Source organism: Pongo pygmaeus, chromosome 16 (assembly GCF_028885625.2).
Source record: "Pongo pygmaeus isolate AG05252 chromosome 16, NHGRI_mPonPyg2-v2.0_pri, whole genome shotgun sequence".
Taxonomy (NCBI): domain Eukaryota; kingdom Metazoa; phylum Chordata; class Mammalia; order Primates; family Hominidae; genus Pongo; species Pongo pygmaeus.
Genome location: NC_072389.2, coordinates 31,929,403 through 31,948,852, shown reverse-complemented (window position 1 = coordinate 31,948,852; position 19,450 = coordinate 31,929,403). Strand labels below are relative to the sequence as shown.

The 19,450-nt window shown below is 39.4% G+C and overlaps 1 long non-coding RNA gene across 4 annotated transcripts in view; it reads left to right on the top strand.

Moving 5' to 3' along the window:
• LOC129013567 (uncharacterized) overlaps positions 1-14,574 on the top strand; it is a 189,082-nt gene extending 174,508 nt beyond the window's left edge. For 2 of the 4 annotated variants that reach the window (XR_008494025.2, XR_008494029.2), the window contains exons 3-5: positions 6,817-6,897; positions 8,182-8,343; positions 11,725-14,574. This is a non-coding gene — a long non-coding RNA (uncharacterized LOC129013567). The remainder of the gene's footprint in view (positions 1-6,816; positions 6,898-8,181; positions 8,344-11,724) is intronic. The other 2 variants (XR_008494026.2, XR_008494027.2) reach the window with 1 other exon arrangement.
• The last annotated feature ends 4,876 nt before the right edge of the window (positions 14,575-19,450 follow it).

The following is a 19,450-nucleotide window of genomic DNA, read 5'->3' as shown; positions in this document are numbered from 1 at the left end:
GGAGGAAGAATATAGATGAAAAGTACCATTCCTATCACATAATATCCAGGGCACAAGCTGTCAACTGGCTTTATCACTGCTGATGTTAATTTGATCACCTGGGTAAAAATCTTTTAGTTCTAAAAATCTCTTCTGTAAAATTATTCTTTTTCTCCCTTTTCATGTTGTGTGTATAAAAAAAAAGTCACTCTATACAACACACACTCAATACTGGAAGAATCATACACCACTGCTTTTTCTTTGAAACAAATTTATTAAAATTTCAGTAGCTTTGGGATTACATGTAGTTTTTGGTTACACGCATGAATTGTATGGTGGTGAAGTCTGGGGCTTTTAGTGTACCCGTCACCCAAATAGTGTACATTTTACCTCATAGGTAATTTTTTATCCCTCACTCACCTCCAACCCTCCTCCTTTCTAAATCTTTAATGTGCATGATCCCCCTCTGCATGCTCCTGCATATCCATTGCTTACCCCAAATTTATAAGTGAGAACATGCAGTATTTGGTTTTCTGTTCCTGAGTTACTTCAATTATGATAATGACCAAATTGCTTTGAAAAACATTATTTTGTTCTTTTCTATGGCTGAGAAGTATTCTGTAATATACATACACACACACACACACACACACACACACATTTTCTTTATCCACTAATGGGTTGATGGGCACTTAGATTGATTTCTTATTTTTGCAATTGTGAATTGTGCTGTGATAAACCTAGAAGTCTAAGTGCATTTTTTGATGGAATGACTGTGTGTGTGTGTGTGTGTGTGTGTGTGTGTGTGAGAGAGAGAGAGAGAGAGAGAGAGAAAGAGAGAGAGAAAGAGAGGGGGTCTCACTTTGTCCTACAGGCTGGAGTGCACTGGACCAATCTCGTCTCACTGCAACCTCTGCCTCCTGGGTTCAAGGCATTCTTGTGCCTCAGTTGCTGGATGAGCTGCGACTGCAGGTGTGACACACCTGGCTAATTTTTGTATTTTTAGTAGAGATGGGGTTTTGCCTTGTTGGCCAGGCTGGTCTAGAACTCCTGGCCTCCAGTGGCCCACCTGCCTCTGCCTCCCAAAGTACTGGAATTACAGGTGTGAGCCTCTGCACCTGGCTGCCTAACTGACTGCGTCTTGCTTCTAACCATTTAAGCAGCCCTTGTTCCTTCCTGGGCATAAGCTAAACCAACTTTGGGAGGAACTTACTTTACAGTTTATAGTTTAAAACAAAGACGATAACAGCCCTTTCTCAACACAAACCTCTTTCTTACCTGGAGACTAGACAGCCTTTGGAGGACTAACAAATTAGCCACATGATTAGAAATTATGGCTTAGGAATCATGCATCTGGAGGCTACAAGATTCTGACCCTCCCTAAACTGCTCCAAAGATCAGTGCTTGAGATATTTTGCAGACCCTGCACTTGATGGATCAGCTGGCACAACCCTGGTGGATAAACTGCCTGATCTGATCTTGTGGCCTCCACCCAGGAACTGACTCACCATAAGAGGACAGATTGGACTCCCTGTGATTCTGTCTCCGATCTGACCAATCAGAACTCCCAACTCACTGGCCTTCCCCCACCCACCAAATTATCCTTAAAAACACTGATACCTGAATGTCCTGGGAGACTGATTTGAGTAGTAATAAAACTCCTGCAGCCTCCTACACAGTTGGTTTTCCGTGAATTACTCTTTCTCTATTGCAATTCTCCTGTCTTGATAAATCAACTCTTTTAGGCAGCAGGCAAGGTGAACCCATTGGGTGGTTACACTATATGTCATTTTCAGCATAGACTGTCTTCTTGAGCATACGTTTATTTTGTCCCACCCCAACCCCCAAAGGATGTGGCTAGGAAAAGAAAAAAAAAGGTCCCAACATCTTTTCTTTTTCCTTCTGGATCTCCTTTCCAGAAGCAGGGCGTCAGTGACAGGAACATTTTGGCCCCAGCTCTTAGTCCCTCTTAGGTCTGTGGAAGCCTCAGAAGGCGTGGCCAGGCCAGGGCATCCTGGCTGAGCACAGGGGGTTGGCACCTCCTCCCTCCCTGGCACTATGGAAACAACTCTGAGTACTGAAAGATGAAACTAACACACCTCAAGGAAGGATACGTACCTCGATGCATGCCACACAGACACACTTCCAGGATCTTTTTAAGATCTTACCCATGTTTTGCAAGGAAAAGCAACACAGAACTGAAGTGCCTTCAGTTATTTTAGGTGGGGCTCCCTTGTACATGGCAGTCAGGGAGAGAGACTGGAAGGTAAGGGGAGGGGACAGCCAATCCTTCCAGTTAGCAAAGTTCAGGCTCACTCCCTGCTTCTAACTCACTACTCACTCACTGCTTCTTAGAGAAGGATACCCTGGGAATCAGCCACAATAACCTCAGACAAAGAACCATAAAAACCTGAAATGCACATTGAGTGCCAGCCAAGAACGAAGCCTGGCTGCCAAGACAAAAAGTTGCTCTTTCTCCTCCTGCTACCTTGGGTATGCCAGGTTGTTTGCAACTGTATTGTCTGGCCCTTAGGGGTTGGCAGCTAATGATTGGTTGCAGAAGGAGCCTAGCCTAGGAGTGAGAGAGATGCCAGCACAAGAGAAACCCGCTGACTATAAGCCAGGAAGTGGGCTGTCTCCAGACACCAAACCTGCTGGTGCCTTGATCTGAGACCTCCCAGTCTCCAGACTCCTCAGGGCCACTGTCATCTCCTGAAGCAATCACCACATGTTCCCATCACAGCTGGTGGTGGCAACTAACCCATGCAGAGTACTGAAATGAGCCAGGCTCTGTCTGCCCTCTTGTGAGTAGTCACCCAGTTAATCCTGGCAGTAGTCCTGGGTTCTCTGCATTTCCAGAGTGCAAGTCCTCCAGTAACCACTGAAAAGCTTTCTCAGGAGTTGTTGTCAACTCCTTAAAAACATTTCTCCCTACTTGGCACAGAGCACAGTGACACCAGAAACAGGCTTCCCTGGACTCCAGCCCTGGCAGTGGCCATGTCACTTCACTCAGGCCCAGGAAGAAGGCAGGCTCGGGTCTCCCGCTGGGCAGCAACACCTAACTTAACCCGGATTTCTCACTTGGGTGAACTCTTGGATCACTGTGCATTGTCTGACGGAGTCTGCAGCAGATGTAATAAGGGCTTCGGGGCTGAGAAGTGGAGCTCACCCATGTGCCAAGCCCGAGGTCGGGCACCCCTCCTTCACACCATCCTAGGGGACTTCCTCCCTTCCCCGGCAGAATGCCAACGAGAACCAACCTGACAGTGCCAGGAGGGCGAATTTCCCCCAAGTCCTCTGAAATATGTTGTCACGATTTGTAACAGGAACCCGAGTGAGGAGCACAAAGTGCTTCCAGATACTAGGTGATGGGCCACATCTCTGGCCTGCATGTTGAGCCCCTGAACCAAAGTCTCTGCGACAACCACCTTTGCCTGTCTGCTCCAGTTTTCTGAGCATGTGCTCCGCAGACACTTGTGCGCCAGGCAGCCAGCCACTCTCGCCTGTACTCCTGCAGCCCCAGCGAAGCTGCTACAGATGCCTCTTGCTCACCAGGTGGAATTTGCCTTTTATCTTGTGCATCAGGCTGCAGAACGCGCCCCTCAGCTCCCTCTGTGTGGGGCTGCAAGGGGTCGGGTCCATCACCGAGGCTGCCTTTATGGAGAACCCTGCACTTGTCCCGAGCCTGAACCCCTGAATTGCACGGTCCAGGAAGACCGGAGGTGGCGCCTTATAGAATGACTTCTTTTCATTTGGGTCCCTACCCAGTGGTGGGATTGCTAGATTGAATGGTAGCTCTGCTTTTAAAAGTTCATTGAGAAATCTCCATAGTGTTTACCGTACAGGTTATACTAATTTACATTCCCACCAAGGGTGTCTAAGCATTCCGTTTTCACCTCATCCACACCAATATCTATCATTTATTGACTTTTTCATAATGGTCCTTCTGACTAGGGTAAGATTGGTATCGCATTGTGGTGTTAATTTGCGTTGCCTGATGATTAGTGATGTTGAGCATTTTTTTCCATATGTTTGCTGGCCATTTGTATATCTTCTTTTGCCTGTTCACATCATCTCCCCAGTTTTTAATGGGGTTATTTATTTTTTTCTTGCTGATTTGTTCGTGTTTCTTGTAGATTCTGGATTAGTCCTTGTTGGATGGACAGTTTCCAAATGTTTTCTCCCATTCTGTAGGTTTTTTCTTTATTCTGTCGATTATTTCTTTTGCTGTGCAGAAGTTTTTCAGTTTAGCTAAGTCCCATTTATTTGTTTTTGTTGATGTTGTAGTTGTTTTCGGGGTCTTACATTTGCCTAGGCCAATGTCTTTATGGTTTCATGTCTTACATTTAAGTCTTTAATCCATCTTGACTTAATTTTTATATATGGTGACAGATAAGGATCCAGTTTCATTCTTCTGCATGTGGCTATCTTATTTTCCCAGCACCTTTTATTGAATGGGGTGTTCATTCCTCAGTGTATGTTTTTGTCTGTTTTGTTGAAAATCAGTTAATCATAAGTATTTGGCTTCATTTCTGGGGTCTCTGTTCTGTTCCTCTGGTCTGTATGTCTACATTTATACCAGTATCATGTTAGTGCAGCAGCAGATGTTGTCATGGACTGTGTTGGTTGACCGTGGGCCAGAAGGTGGCCCTTGCAGGAGAGAGCCAGCTGCAGTCATGGTGGTGGGATTTATGCTTAACCTTTGTTACCCAGGGGAAGTAGTCAGCTGATGGGAAGTGACACGGAACTCCAAAAACTCCCTGTTCCTGTTGTGCTACTAGGACAGGTAGAGGAAAAAGCTGAGTGTGGACTGGGTCAGGACAGTCCATGCTCTGCCTCTCCAAGTGGGGTGTAAGCAGAAGCCGTAATGGGGGTTAGTGGACAGTTTCGTGATCACCGGGATAATGTTCCAGGGAGGAGAACACCCTCTGCCACATGAGTCTGTAGATGGAGAGAGGGGTAGCAAGTGGAAGGTCAATTCCCACCGCCTTGACACAGAGTGTCTTACACATGCAGACTTCTGCTGGCAAACACCCACAATAGCCAGCTAAGTCCCAGGCAGTCTAGGCTCAGAACACAAACCTTCCCCAGGCTGCAAGACTTCCCACTGGAGACTGAAAGTGAAACAGTAGCTCTGAGGCCGCACCCCTTGATTTGACATGTGAAGCAGCGGTACCCAGCTCCCATGACCCTGGTACAAGAGTGCTTCCTGCACGCCCCTTGGTTCAGGCCTTAAGGGGTTCATCCTCTGCTCAATATAAGATCAAATACAAATCTTAGTTGGTCAGTTTCTCCCTCAGTTGGGAGCTTCTTCCAGTGCGTGACTGCTGCATGGGTTACTTCGCTAATTTCTGCAAGATCTTCTGTGAATTAGGGTCAGGAATATCTTCCTTCTGTCCATGCTGGGATCTGGGAGTGCACACGCAGCACACCCAGGTGCCACTCCTTGTTTCATGGTCCCCTCCTCTCTAAGTCAGCTCCAGCGCTGGGCAGGTTAAGGCGCTTCCCTGTGTCCTCGATTGCCTGGTTCCCCATTGGGAATGTATTACGGAGAGAGTCTCCCCCTTTTGCACTCTGAAGGCTCAGTTGCCCATCTGACACATGGTAGAAGTTGCTGCCTGCTGCTCCTTTCAAAGTATCCAAAGGTTCTTTCACTTTTTCTGTTGAGTTCCTGTGTTTGTTGGATACAGATTCACAGTGTGAATCTCTAGACAGTATTTTGCTCTTTCTAAGCAGGTGAGGCACACTAACAAAGTCTCCAATCTGCCATCTTGAAAAACAAGAAACAAAACAGAACAAAAAATGCTCCACTTTACGAGCAGAATGTCTACCAAAAGTTATTTGGAACTTTCATCCTGAAAGTGTCTATTCTCCTGCAATAATCGTTATATTTATGCAATCATTTTTATCAGTATGCAAAGATGGATATTTCTTTTACTCTTTACTTCTATGACTTCATTTATTTGTTTAAATTGTTGCAGTGTTGGCTATTGGAAGGTCTTTCAGTTGGATCATTTGTCATTTTAAAACACTACCATAATTAAGCTTTCCTATTGTTATGTGGTTGGTTACTTGGTTACACTGTTGTTTGGGATTTTATTTTTTCTGGCACTACTAGGTACTTAACCTAATTGTGTGGATTTCCTCACAAGCCTGGTATTAACCATTTTTTTTTCACAGAGCCCTAGTTCTTCTTATTGGAAAATTGAATTAGAAATGGAGATCTGGGCCCTTGGCATATTCATTGCTCCTGGGGCATCTGTTGATTCGTGATCTTGTGTGCTGACAGAGCAAACACATCTGTGTATACTGATTCACGCACACACATACAGACAAATATTTTCTCATGTATCTGTATCTTTAAGTTAAACATGAATTCATAATAATCCTCCACCACCCCATGATCTAATCCAGTACCACGTGAATCAGTGCACCTATTTCCCGCTTACTTGTGTGTAGCCTACCACACTAACAGTGATAAAGATAGTTCTGTTATTTAATCACATAATCCAAAAGACTTGTATAAGTGGTTTCAGAATTAGAAATGTATATGGCCATGAGAAAGAACTTGACCAACTAAAGTTTTTATGGACAAATCTTTACCCTTTAGACTCAGAATATCCACTTACTTGCTACGTTCCTTGGGTCAGCTGCTTTTCCCCCACTCCATTCAGTGAGGTTATTTCACTGATGTGTTATTTAATTCTATTATGTGTATAGCCCCATGCTATCTGCTACCTACTGTAGAGTTTTTAATTTGTATTTTTAAAGTTCTTTTTTATGTATTATAAAGTTATTTAGGATTTGTAAAATGTAATCATGTATTTATCATTACAGTATGATACCAGAATAATTTCACTGCCTAGAGGAAATCTGCTGTACCTCACCAGTTTGACCTGTCTCTTTTCCGAGCTCCTAGTAAATACCAAACATTTTATTATCTCTCTACTTTTTCACGTTCCAGAGTGTCACATAACTGAAATCACACAAAGTAATTTGCCTTTTTAAATTTACTTTTTTTTGCAATATACCCTTTAGATTTGTGAAGTGTATCTCATGGTTGTTTAGAGTTGCATTTTCCTAATGAGAAAAGACTTAGGCCTCATATCAAGTGCTTACTAGACATGAATATAGTATCTTTGCATACATGTCTATTCACATAGTTCACCAATTTGATTGTGATATTTGCCTTTTTATTTTGAGTTGTAAAATATTTTATATGTTGTGGCTAATAGATTCTTTTCTGCTATGTGATTGTGAAGATTTTCTTCTATTATTTGCATTATCTTTTTACTTTTAATTATGTACTTTTAATCTCAGAAGATTTTAATTCTTACAAAGTTAAATATATTCATGTTTTTTATTTCCTTTTTTTGGGCTTTAAGTATCATATCTTAGAAATTATAGGAGTTATTGTTTAACCTAAGACCCAAATTATGTATCTCTATATTGTCTTCTAAGGGTTTGGTCTATTTAGATCTTACATTTGGATATATGATTATTTTGAGCCAATTATGTATATGGTACGAGAGAGAAGTTCAACTTGCTTGTGGATATTCAATTGTCCTAGCAACATTTGTTACAAATATATTTTTCCAGATTGAATTGGCTTGGCAACCTTATAAAATCATTTGACTATAAAGGTAAAGATTAATTTTTGGACATTCAATTCTACTATATTCCTTTGATCTGTATATCCATTTTTATACTATTATTGAGCCTTTAAATTAAATTATGATGATACTGAGTTTTTCATGGATGCCCTTTAAAATAAAGAAACTTTCCTTATAGGCTTAATTTGTTGTATACTGTTATCAAAAATGGATTTTGGATTTTTCAGGTGCCTTTCCTGCATCTTTTGAGATGACCATATGGCTTTTGTTTTTTATTTTATTCTTGTAGGGCATGACACTAATTATTTTGTATGTTGAACCAAATTTTTATTCCTGAGACAAATACGCTTGGTGATGGTGTATAATTCTTTTTACATTTGCTGATTTGTATTGCTAGCATTTTATGGAAGACATTTGCCCTTTATTTATAAACATATTGGTCTTAATTTTTCTTTCTTGAAATGTCTTGCTTTAGTTGTGACATCAGTGTAAACTAATAGTATACATCAGGATGTGATCTCTTCTCCACTTTTACTGTTGTTTAAGTGTTTATGAAGAGTTTTGATAGATTGTTATTAATTATTTTCAGGTTTGGAATAGTTCACCAGTGAAGTCATCTCAACCAGCACAGGGCCTTGACTCCTAACAACAATCACATGAACTTGGAAGAGGATCCTTCCCCAGCTGAGCCTTCACTTGAGACCTCGTCCTTGGCCATCATCTACATCTGGATTCATGACACAGAGAAACTGTGAGTAAGAGCCACTTAGTGTGTGAGAATTTATTACTCAGCAATAAATAATACACCTGACAGTCAATGCAATATGGTATCCTGGACAGAAAAATGACATTACTTAAAAGCCTAGTAAAATATGGAAAAAACCTATACTTCAATAAATAGTTTTGTGCCAACTATTTTTTAGGGCTCATGCTTACATAATCTATTACAATGCATGTAATTCAAAGCTATCTAAAGCTTTCTGTACTATCTGTGCATATTTCTGTGTATTTAAAATTATTTCAAAGAAAAAAGATGTTTTTGAAAAAATATTAAATGTGATATGAAAATAATTGCAAAGCACAAACAGAATACCTTCAGCTCAGGAGATGAAAGGGCACATAGAGAGAGAATAGCAAAGCATCTTTCCATATCGATTTGCCAACTTGAACACAGGTACACTTGCTTCAGGAAGATCCCCCCAAGTTCCACAGACTCGTCCTCTTTCATCTTCTTCGTCATATTCTGCATTTTTCAGTCACCAGTTTTAGCATCTGGTGCTAACTACGTAACTAGTTTTTGAAAGACGGGTGCCTCTTACTCACATGTCTCAAAAAGCCCAATTTTCAGATATTATTTAGCAGGACTCCAACAAACAGACCAGAATTTATTGAGAGCTTGCACTGAGGAGTGCCTTAATACCAACACAACTATGTTGACAACACATCCTCTTGTGAGTGAAGCATTCATACAGAATGAGTCGCTGAAACTCAATAACATATGTCTACTGTACAAGAAAGATAATAATTAGTATAATACTCTAAAATTATTCTGGGGACATAGGGGACATGTGTCCAAGATTTATGAGATGTGAGCAACAAAGAGAGCATGAACACTGATATTTTACAAGTGCTCCAAATCAGTAGATGGGCATTTGATTTTCCAGTTAGGGCTGCAGTCAGGGTCTCTTGGCTTCATTACTGTACATGGAGAATTTCAATGACAGATCTTGGTTAAAATAACAACAATAATAACAATCCCTCATCTATTATATTGCAGCCTGGCACCATTTAACTTAATTTTACTGCATATAAATAGCAACCCTATACTCCATGCAAACTAGAATGGCAGTGGAATTTATGGAGTGAAGAAAGTGACAAATTATTTTCCAAATATAAAGCAAACTTAAGGTTTTATAGGGAAACCAATGGAAGTAAAAACATTTTTAATCCTTATTTTTCTGATAATTTTGTTCTACTCTTATAAATAGAAAGCTCCACTTTCATTATTTTATAATATACTGAGTTTATCAGGCACATTGTATAATAAAAGTAGGTTTGTGTCCACTTGGTTGGTTCATTCGACTTATACACATCATTTACTTTATCTCGAATGGTTATTTTTTAAGCCTTGGTTTTGGTACAACATGTAAAGTTGTCAGTCTTTGTGCAATATTAAATCTTCATTCAAGTAACTTTTCTTTGTGTCTTTGCCTTTGTTTCTGCATTGCTCCTGTACTTTTTTTTTAATTCATTTTAAGAGTTTAATTTTAATTATTTTCTAATTTTTTTATTACAGTTTAAGTTTTAGGATACATGTGCACAATGTGCAGGTTAGTTACATATGTATACATGTGCCATGCTGGTGCGCTGCACCCACTAACTCGTCATCTAGCATATTTCATTGAGTAATGATGAGAATAGCAGTCCAGCCTTCATGGTTGCTGACATGGATGCTGTCTCCCATGCTTACCACTGGATGTGAAGAAATGCTAGATGCAATCCAGCCAATCTGTTCTCGACTCTCAGTTCCATCTTCTCAACTCACACTGTCTTCCAAAGTCCATGCCACAACACAGCCTGGAACATCTCCCAAAGTGGTATCTTGAGGCAGTGGTAGAGCTCATGTCACAGTATTGTATGTCTCAGGTATCACTGTCCTTCACTGTTTGATATAATCTCTCTTACAAACCATTCTTCCGTACACTTTGCCCCTTTTGTGTTTGTTTATACATGTGGTATGGCATGTCTAAACCTCACAGTGAGGATATTAGAATAGGGTTCTGCATATCTAGAGGTGCGGATCATTGGGAAGTGTCTTAGAACCTACCTGCCACATCAGGTCCTGTCTAATCTGTATCAGTTTCTGGGTCTTCACTTATTTTTTTGACCTTGATCTTAGTGAAAAGAACTTGTCAGGTGTTCCATAGGATGTATCACAATATGGATTTGTTTTTTTTTTATAATTTGAGTAAGATTAAACATTAATTTATACATGTAATTATCTAATGTTAAAGACCAAAAAATACCTGAACAATATTTTATTTAGAAATAGAAATTTAGAAAACAATAATGAAGAATGAGGCTGGGCACGGTGGCTCATGCCTGTAATCCCAGTAATTTGGGAAGCTCAGGTGTGTAGATCACTCGAGGCCAGGAGTTTGAGCCCAGCCTAAGTAACATGGCGAAACCCCATCTCTACTAAAAATACAAAAATTAGTCGGGTGTGGTGGTGCATGCCTGAATGTTTCATATATTCTGGATAATAGTCTCCTAACAGTTATATGACTTGAGAATATCTTCTTCCATTATTTCAGTTGTCTTGATGGTGTACTTTGCATCTTAAAAGGTATTGATCCACATGAAGTTCAATGCATCTATTTTTTTTTCTGTCACTTGTACTTTTGTGTTACATGTTAGAATCAATTGTTTCATGTATGGCCATGAAAATCAATTATTATGTTCTCTTCTGTGGGATTTTTAGTTTTAGCTCTTACATATTCTATTTTGAGTCAAATACATACATGGTGCAGGAAACAGTTTAACTTGCATGTGGATATCCCTTTCTTCCAGCAACATTTGCTGAAAAATTATTTTTTCATCTTGATTTTCCAACTTTGAAAATAAGTTTGCCCTATATATAAAATTTGATTTTGGGGTGCTCAACTCTATTCTGTTGGCTTATATGTCTTTCCTCATGTTATGTGAGTTTTCCAAGGATGCTCTTTGTAGGTTTAGAAAGTTTTCTTCTATGCTTAATTTTCCCAGAGCTCTTATCATGAATGGCTTTGGAATTTGTCAAATGCCTATTCTGTGTCTTTAGAGGTGACCATGAGTCTTTTTAAAAAATTCTATTAGTATAGTTTATAACACCAGTTGTTTTTGTATGTTTAACCAGACTTACATGGTGGGGATAAATAGTTTTCCTTCCAGTGTATACTCCTTTTTATATCTTACTAGTTAATTTTGATAGTATTTCCTTGATACTTTTTACCTGTTTCACATTGGTCTGTAATTTTCTTTTCTTGAAATGTCTTTGTCTAGCTGTGGTGTCAGGGAACACTGGCTTCATACTTTGCATTATGAAATGTTCTCTACTTGTCTGTTCTTATTGATCGTTATTAATTCCCAAAAGGCTTTGAATAACTCACCAGTGAAGTCATCTTGATCTGGACAGAAATTGAATCCTTCCAAGAATCCCAGGAGCTTGGAAGGGGATCCTTCCCCAGATGAGCCTTCCCTTGAAATCTCTGCCAGACATCTGACCCAGAGAAAGTGTAAGTACTATTTAGGGCTGGGTCTGAAAGTCTAAAGTATGTAGTAATATGTTATACAACAATCGGTCAGTTATATGCCTGACAGTAAATGTAATGTGGTATCTTGGATTAGATCCTAGAAGAGAAAAATGACATTAGTGGAAAACCTGGCAAAATATGAAGAAAATATTTTTCAGTTAATAGTTTTGTACCACTGTCAATTTCTGAGTTTTCATAAATATGCTATGGTGATATAAGGTGTTAACATTTCAGGAAGCTGTAGGATATATGAAACACTATTATCTTTACTACTTTCTGTAAAACTAAAACTATGATAAAATAAAAGTATTTCTTAAAATCTGATATTCAGGTACCAAAAAATAAAACAACAATAACAAAGACAGATTTCAACCACAATAAAACCACAGATCAGAGGATGAATGGAGATATAGGGAGACTATGGCAAAGTAGCTTGCCTTATTATCCCCCGTTCCTACACAGGGCACCTGCTTCAGAAAGAAACCATCAAGCTCCAGGGACACTCATCCATTTTCTTCTTTCCCATCACACTTCCCATGACCCAGTTATCAATTCCTGTGTTCATAACCACTTTTCCAAGGAAACACGCCTTTCTCACATATGTTAGAAGGCCCTGTATTCAGGCACTTTCTGTCAGTGTCTTTGTAGGATCTCACTATAAAGACATTTTAGAAGACATGACTTCCAGACATTAGAAGAGAAGATTGAGAAACACCAGTGATGGTGAACATAAATATTTCCGCATTAAGAGTGTTTTCTTAGTACAGGGATTCCTTTTATTCCCCAAGTTTTAAAAGAAAACGATGCCTTAAGCCTTTGAGAAAACACTGTGATCATTCAGTTTTCCTCGTCATGCAGACTCCATCATGAATATATGGGACCACACATTCTCTTGACACTCACATCATGGATCTACATTGTCCTGTGGTATATTAATCTGTTCTCACGATGCTAATAAAGACATATCTAAGACTGGGTAATTTATAAAGGAAAGATGTTTAATTGGCTCACAGTTGCACATGGTTGGGGAGGCCTCACAATCATGGCAGAAGGGAAATGAGGAGCAAAGTCACATCCTACATAGTGGCAGACAAGAGAACTTGTGCAGGGGAACTCCCATTTATAAAACCATCAAATCTTGTGAGACTTGTTTACTACCATGAGAATAGTATGGGGGAAACTGCCCCCATGATTCAGTTTTCACCACCTGGTCCTGCCCTTGACACATGGGGATTATTACAATTCAAGGTGAGACTTGGGTAGAGACAAAGCCAAACCATTTCAATAGACATTATCATGGAAGAAGGTTAACTAGATATGAGGAAAGTTTATAATCATGGAGTTGTAGGTTAATTCCTTCTCAAAAAGACGTGGAAATGAACCTTTAGACATCAGATGTATGAAAGCGAGGCATGTTAGTGATACAGAGTGTGTTGTGCAGAGGTGGAAATAGCCTAATAGAAAAAAGGAAGGGACAGCACAGTACAACATACCCCAGCTCACCATGCAGTGATATAAGAGATGGATACAGGCCGAGTGCTGACTCTGCATCTGTGCTGGTTAAACAAAGATCCCCACAGCAGTGAGGACTGTTCCCTCTTCACCAACACAGCTCCCTGTACAGAGGAACACCAGGGATGTTCCAGGAATGATGCCCTCAAAGCTTACTAAGCCATGGGACTGCATACTACACTCCCGAGGACATCCAGAAAGTCAAGACTCTTGCTTTTTCAGACTGTGATCATGTGCTACATTCTCCATACCATATTCATAGCTTCAGTGAGAAAACAGACCCCTGCATCCTGGAGACCTAGAATGAGAGACACAGCTGACCTTGACCATATTTCTCACTCTGAGTAGACTGTAGCAGTAATTCAGGTGCTATTACTTGGGGCATTTATAATTCAGTAAACCTTCTTACCCCTCTAATCTTACAATTCACCCCATAGGAAAGGACGGTTTCATTTAAATTGGCAATCTTAAGTCATGGAGGTTTGCTCTTTTTATTTCATTATAAGAGGAGTTTCTATAAGGTAAGTGGCTTGTACAATCCCATTTTCCTCTTCATTTCAATGCATACATGTGGTCTATTATGATATGTACTGTGAAGATCATCCATGAGTAAATTATTCAGTAAAAAAAAAAAAAAAATCAAGTGGCAGGCCATGAAGGAGACAGAAGTAGATGTGTAGAAGGACAGAGTCATCTCTAGGTGGCAAGAGGGTGGATGAGCTCTGTGTGCTCAGGGTTAAGACTGGAAAAGTGATTAGACATAAAACTCTGCTTCCATGATGTCCCAGGCACAGACGACACAGTGCTGAGCACTAAGCTCCCAAACATTACCATGATAGCGTGGAAAATATGATTTGTACTGAGTCTGGATTGGCCACCAGAACTCTCAGAAAGATGCCATTGAAAACACCCCATCATCTGACCACATCCTTAGGCAAGAACCCAACGCTGTCTCCACCCTCTAGTCTGAATAGTGAATAAAATTTAAAGGGTGCATGACTCCTAAACTTGAAATTAGGGCTTCCTGTTCACTGAATTGAGCCCTTGTAGAAGCTGAAACTCTCATTGCAAATATGCTCAACATTCTAAATTATACATTACATGAGTTTCTTCTTCATTCAGTACACTCTTTGGGGAACACCAAATCCTGTTTCATTTTCTAAGTATTGACAAGTGGAGCTGACAAGAGTAACAAATGGTCAGAGCAAAGCATATTGTGAAAACCGTAAGGCACATGCGTCTGCAGTCCCTGCTTCCAGTGAGAGTCACATGACCATCGTTCATGGGATATGAAGGATAAAAGGGGAGGGAGAAAAAAATATGAGTTGATCTGAATGAAGAATCAGATTTGGAAAGCACCTTAGAATAATCTCTGCTTATATTTCTAAGATTAAGGCAGAAAGTCTCAAGATACAGAATTTTCTGTCTTCAGAGAGCTGCACTCTGCTGCAAACTTTCAAGTAACACTTTGCCACTTCTATCTTCCTTCTCCATGGGATCTTTGAGCCATGATTTATAAAATCACCTCTGCATCTCTTGTATTTTTGTTACGTCTAATAATCTCTTGAGGTCTCTCTAGGGACAGTGACTATAAATTATCACCCTGCCCAACAGGACTCCAGGAAACTGTGTCCTGGATGTTTACAGTGTGCCTTTCATGGGATACTTATTTATCCTGGTGGATACCCCAAAGCATAAGTGTACAATCTTTGACCCAGCATCCTTCTCACAGGATATTTGTTTATACTGTCAGACACCCTTGTGGCACTTGTTCGACCTGTGTCGACTACATTCCCACCAATATAGACACTGTCTAGGGGAGTTCTGAGTTGGATAAAAGTTGAGCTCACATGTGTTGGTCATGTGAGACAGGGAGGAGGCAACTCAACAAAGCACAGGTATTTCTTGCAGGTGGGGATCATTGGGCACCATTGCAGGGTCTATCTGACCCATTAGGTCTTCTCCAATCTGCAAGTTTCATAGTCTTCACTTATTTTTCTTGACCTTGACCCTTTTGAAATGTACAGGTCAGATATTTTGTAAGATGTCCCACAGTATGGATTTGTCTCATGATTTCTCATGATTAAACTAGGGACATGTATACATTAAACACATGTCATCTAAGTTTGAAGACAAGAAAAACTAAACATTATGGATATTAGAAATATAAACATAGAGATAAACATAACAAACACAAATTAGAGGATAACAAATAAATTCACAGCAACATTACCTTCAGTGATTAAGGAAGATGATGAAGCTAAGGAGATCCATTAATGGCTATCAACACGTTGCTCATGTTCTAATTTATAAGGTCAGCAGTGACTTTAAATAAAAAGAAACCTTATGCATTTAAGAATTGTTTAGAATTTACAGAATTCTTTTAAATATATTACATCGACTTTCCATATATCCCACTACAGTTGCTCTTTTTATTAACTTCTTAATTTAGGACATTTGTCACAATTAACCAGTTTTAAACGGTATCATTAACTACTCTTCATACTTTATTCAGATTTTCTTAGTTTTCACTTAATGTCTAATTTCTATTCCAGGATCTCATCCAGCATACCTCAGCACAGTTAAATATCATGTCTCCTTAGATTTCTCTGACTGTTGCAGTTTGTTAGCGTTTCCTAGTTTTTGATGACATTGACATTCCTAATGTGGGATTTCTCTTGAGGTTTTTTTTCATGATAAGACTAGATTTGTGGGTTTAGGAGAGGAAGATGACAGAGGAAAGGTGCCATTCTCACATCATACCAAGGGCACAGGCTCTCAACAGGGTTTATCACTGTTAATGTTAATTTGACCACCTAGATGAGGTCATTTTTATCAAATTATCACACACTGTGAAATTATTATTTTTCCCTTTCCCTATAGAATGTTTCAGAACAAAGTCACTAACACAACACACATTTAAGAAGTGATAGTCATGGACTAAGCATGATGGTGCACGCCTGTAATCCCAGCACTGTGGGAGGCTGAGGCAGGCAGATCATCTGAGGTCAGGAGTTTGAGACCAGCCTGGCCAACATGGGAAAAGCTCGTCTCTACTAAAAATACAAAAATTAGCTAGGCACAGTGCATGCACCTGTACTCCCAGCTACTCAGGAGGCTGAGGCAGGAGAATCACTTGAACCTGGGAGGCAGAGTTTGCAGTGAGCTGAGATCACGCCACTGCACTCCAGCCTGGGCAACAGAGCGAGACTCTAGACCCCATCTCAAAAAGAAAAAAAAAATTGGGGATTCATGATCTACCTTTTTATTGGCAGAATGTCTACAAATTTATTTGAACCCTCAACCATAAGCGTGTCTTTTCTATTACACATTTATTCATTTATACTTAAATTATTTATATCATAATCTAAACATGGATATTTATTTTATACTTTACATATGCTAATTTATTTGATTGCTCAGATTGTTCCATGGTTGCCTATTGGAAGGTTTTTTAGTTGTCTCTGGTATAATTTTGAAATACCCACATAATTAAGGTTCAATGTTTTATGGTTGGTTGGTTTTGTTGTTGTTCAGCATTTTCTTTTCTTTAACCATCACTAGGTGCTCCAGGCTAACTGTGTATTTAATTGTACTCCAGGCTAACTGTATAATTGTGTAATTTCTACTAATGTTTCCAACACCATATGATCTAATCCAGCACCATATGAATGATGTATGTAGTCTCTTACTCTTCCTATGAAGAAGTTGATGCTATTCACTTAATCGTACTACCTGAGCGTACATGCAGAGTGCTTTCAGAACTGGTTGTTTCAGAAATGGGAAACAATTTTACCAAGCAAAGTACAGTACTTAGGTATAAATACTTTGGCTTTTAACCTCAGAATGTCCACTTATTTCCCAAATTACTTAGGTCCATTGCTTTCCTCCACTTTCTTTAGTGAGGTTATTCCATACATTCATTACACAGTTATATTATTTTGGGTGGCATTCCTCCTTGGAAAAATTCTACCTACTAAATAAGATTTTAAATTTGTATAATTTAGATACACTCTTTGTGTTATAAAGTTCTTCAGGATTCAGAAAACATTATTATGTATCCACCGTTACACTATCAGAGAGAGTAATTTCACTGCCCAAAAGAAACATCCTATATTTCACTGATTCCGTCTTTCTCTCTCCCAAGCCCCTTGTTACCACCAAACTGTTTGCTATCACTATACTTTTTTCCTTTTCTAGAGAATCATATAGGTGGAGATACACAGTATTTTGCCTTTTCCAACTTATATTTTTTCGCATAGCAATATACCTTTTAGATTTTTGAAGTATGTATCATGTTTTTTTAGACTTCCCTTTCCCTATTGTTGCAGGACAGGTGAGCCCCAAATTTGGGGCTTCAACTGGCAGGGTTCTTGGCTTTGCCCAGGAAAGTATTTAAGGGCAAGCCAGTGGTGATAGACAACAATCTTTTAATGAACAGTACTGCTCCTTAAAGAGCAGTGCTAACTCATAGGCATTGCATCGGTTGGTAACCTATGGGCTCTTGTCTACTATCTTTACACTAAGGTAAACCCACTTTCAATTACATGTAAATAGAGGGGTGGATCAATGAAACTTGATGGGCAGGTTATTCAGAACTTTCTAAGAAAGGAGCAGTAACTTCTGGGTTGTTGCCATGGAAAGAGGTGGTAAATTCCAGGTTGTTGGCATGGAATTTGTAAACAGTCATGGCACTGGAGGGAATGTCTCATGCCAGTGAGCAATGAGGACAGCCAGGGATCCCTGTGTCTCTTTTTGCCAGTTTCTTCGCTGTATGCTGTCTGGACCAGATCTTGTTTTGATCAGCAGGGTTGTGACTAGAAAACAACTTGCCGGTCTCCTATCTCATAATGGCAGAAGGCATTGAGTGTCTTTTCGTGTGATTTGGATATGACTGTAGCTTTTTTGGAGAATTGGGTATTTAAATAATTTCCATTTTTGATTGAGATATTTGCCTTTTTATTTTTGAGCTCTAAGATGTCATATATGATTAACAATGGACCATTATCACCTAGAAAAGTTGCAAATATTTGCTTTTTAATTTAACTTTTAAGTTTCAGGGTACATGTGCACATTTGTTACATAGATAAACTTGTGTTATGGTGGTTTGTTGTAGATTATTTCATCATCAATGTACTAAGCCTAGTACCCATTAGTTATTTTTTTCTGATCCCCTCTCACCTCCCACCCTCCACCCTCCAATAGGTCTCAGTGTGTGTTGTTCCCCGCTGTATGTTTATTTGGTCTCGTCATTTACCTCCCACTTATGAGGGAAAAAATATGGTATTTGGTTTTCTGTTCTTGCATTAGTTTGCTAAGGATAATAGCCTCCAGCTCCATCCATTTTCCTGTAAAGGATATGATATTCTTTTTTATGGCTGCGTAGTGTTCCATGGTGTATATGTACCACATTTTCTTTATGCAATCTACCATTGATGGGCATTTAGGCTGATTCCATGTTCTTGCTATTGTGAATAGTGCTGCAATGAACATATACATGAATGTGCCTTCTTAATAGAATACCTTTTATTTCTTTGGGTATATGCTCAGTAATGGGATTGCTGGGTTAAATGATATTTCTGTTTTTAGGTCTTTGTGGAATCTCCACACTGCCTTCCACAATGATTGAACTAATTGAGACATCCACCAATTAGTTAGATGGCTGGTGTTAGATGGTATCACATTGTGGTTTTGATTTGCATTTCTTTAAGGATCAGTGAGGTTGAGCTTTTCTTCATATGATTGTTAGCTACATATGTATCTTCTGTTGAAAGTGTCTGTTCATGTCCTTTGCCCTCTTTTTTATGGTTTTTTTTTTCTTGAACATTTGTTTAAGTTCTTTATAGATGCTGGATATTAGACCTTGGTCAGACACATAGGTTGCAAAACTTTTCTCCCATTCTGTAAGTTGTCTGTATATTCTGTTGATAGTTTTCTTTTGCTGTGCACAAGCTCTTAAGTTTAATTGGATTTAATTTGCCAGTTTTTGATTTTCTTTGCAAATATTTACTCCCATTCTTTGGGTGTTTTTATTTTTGATGGTGTAGCGTGAGT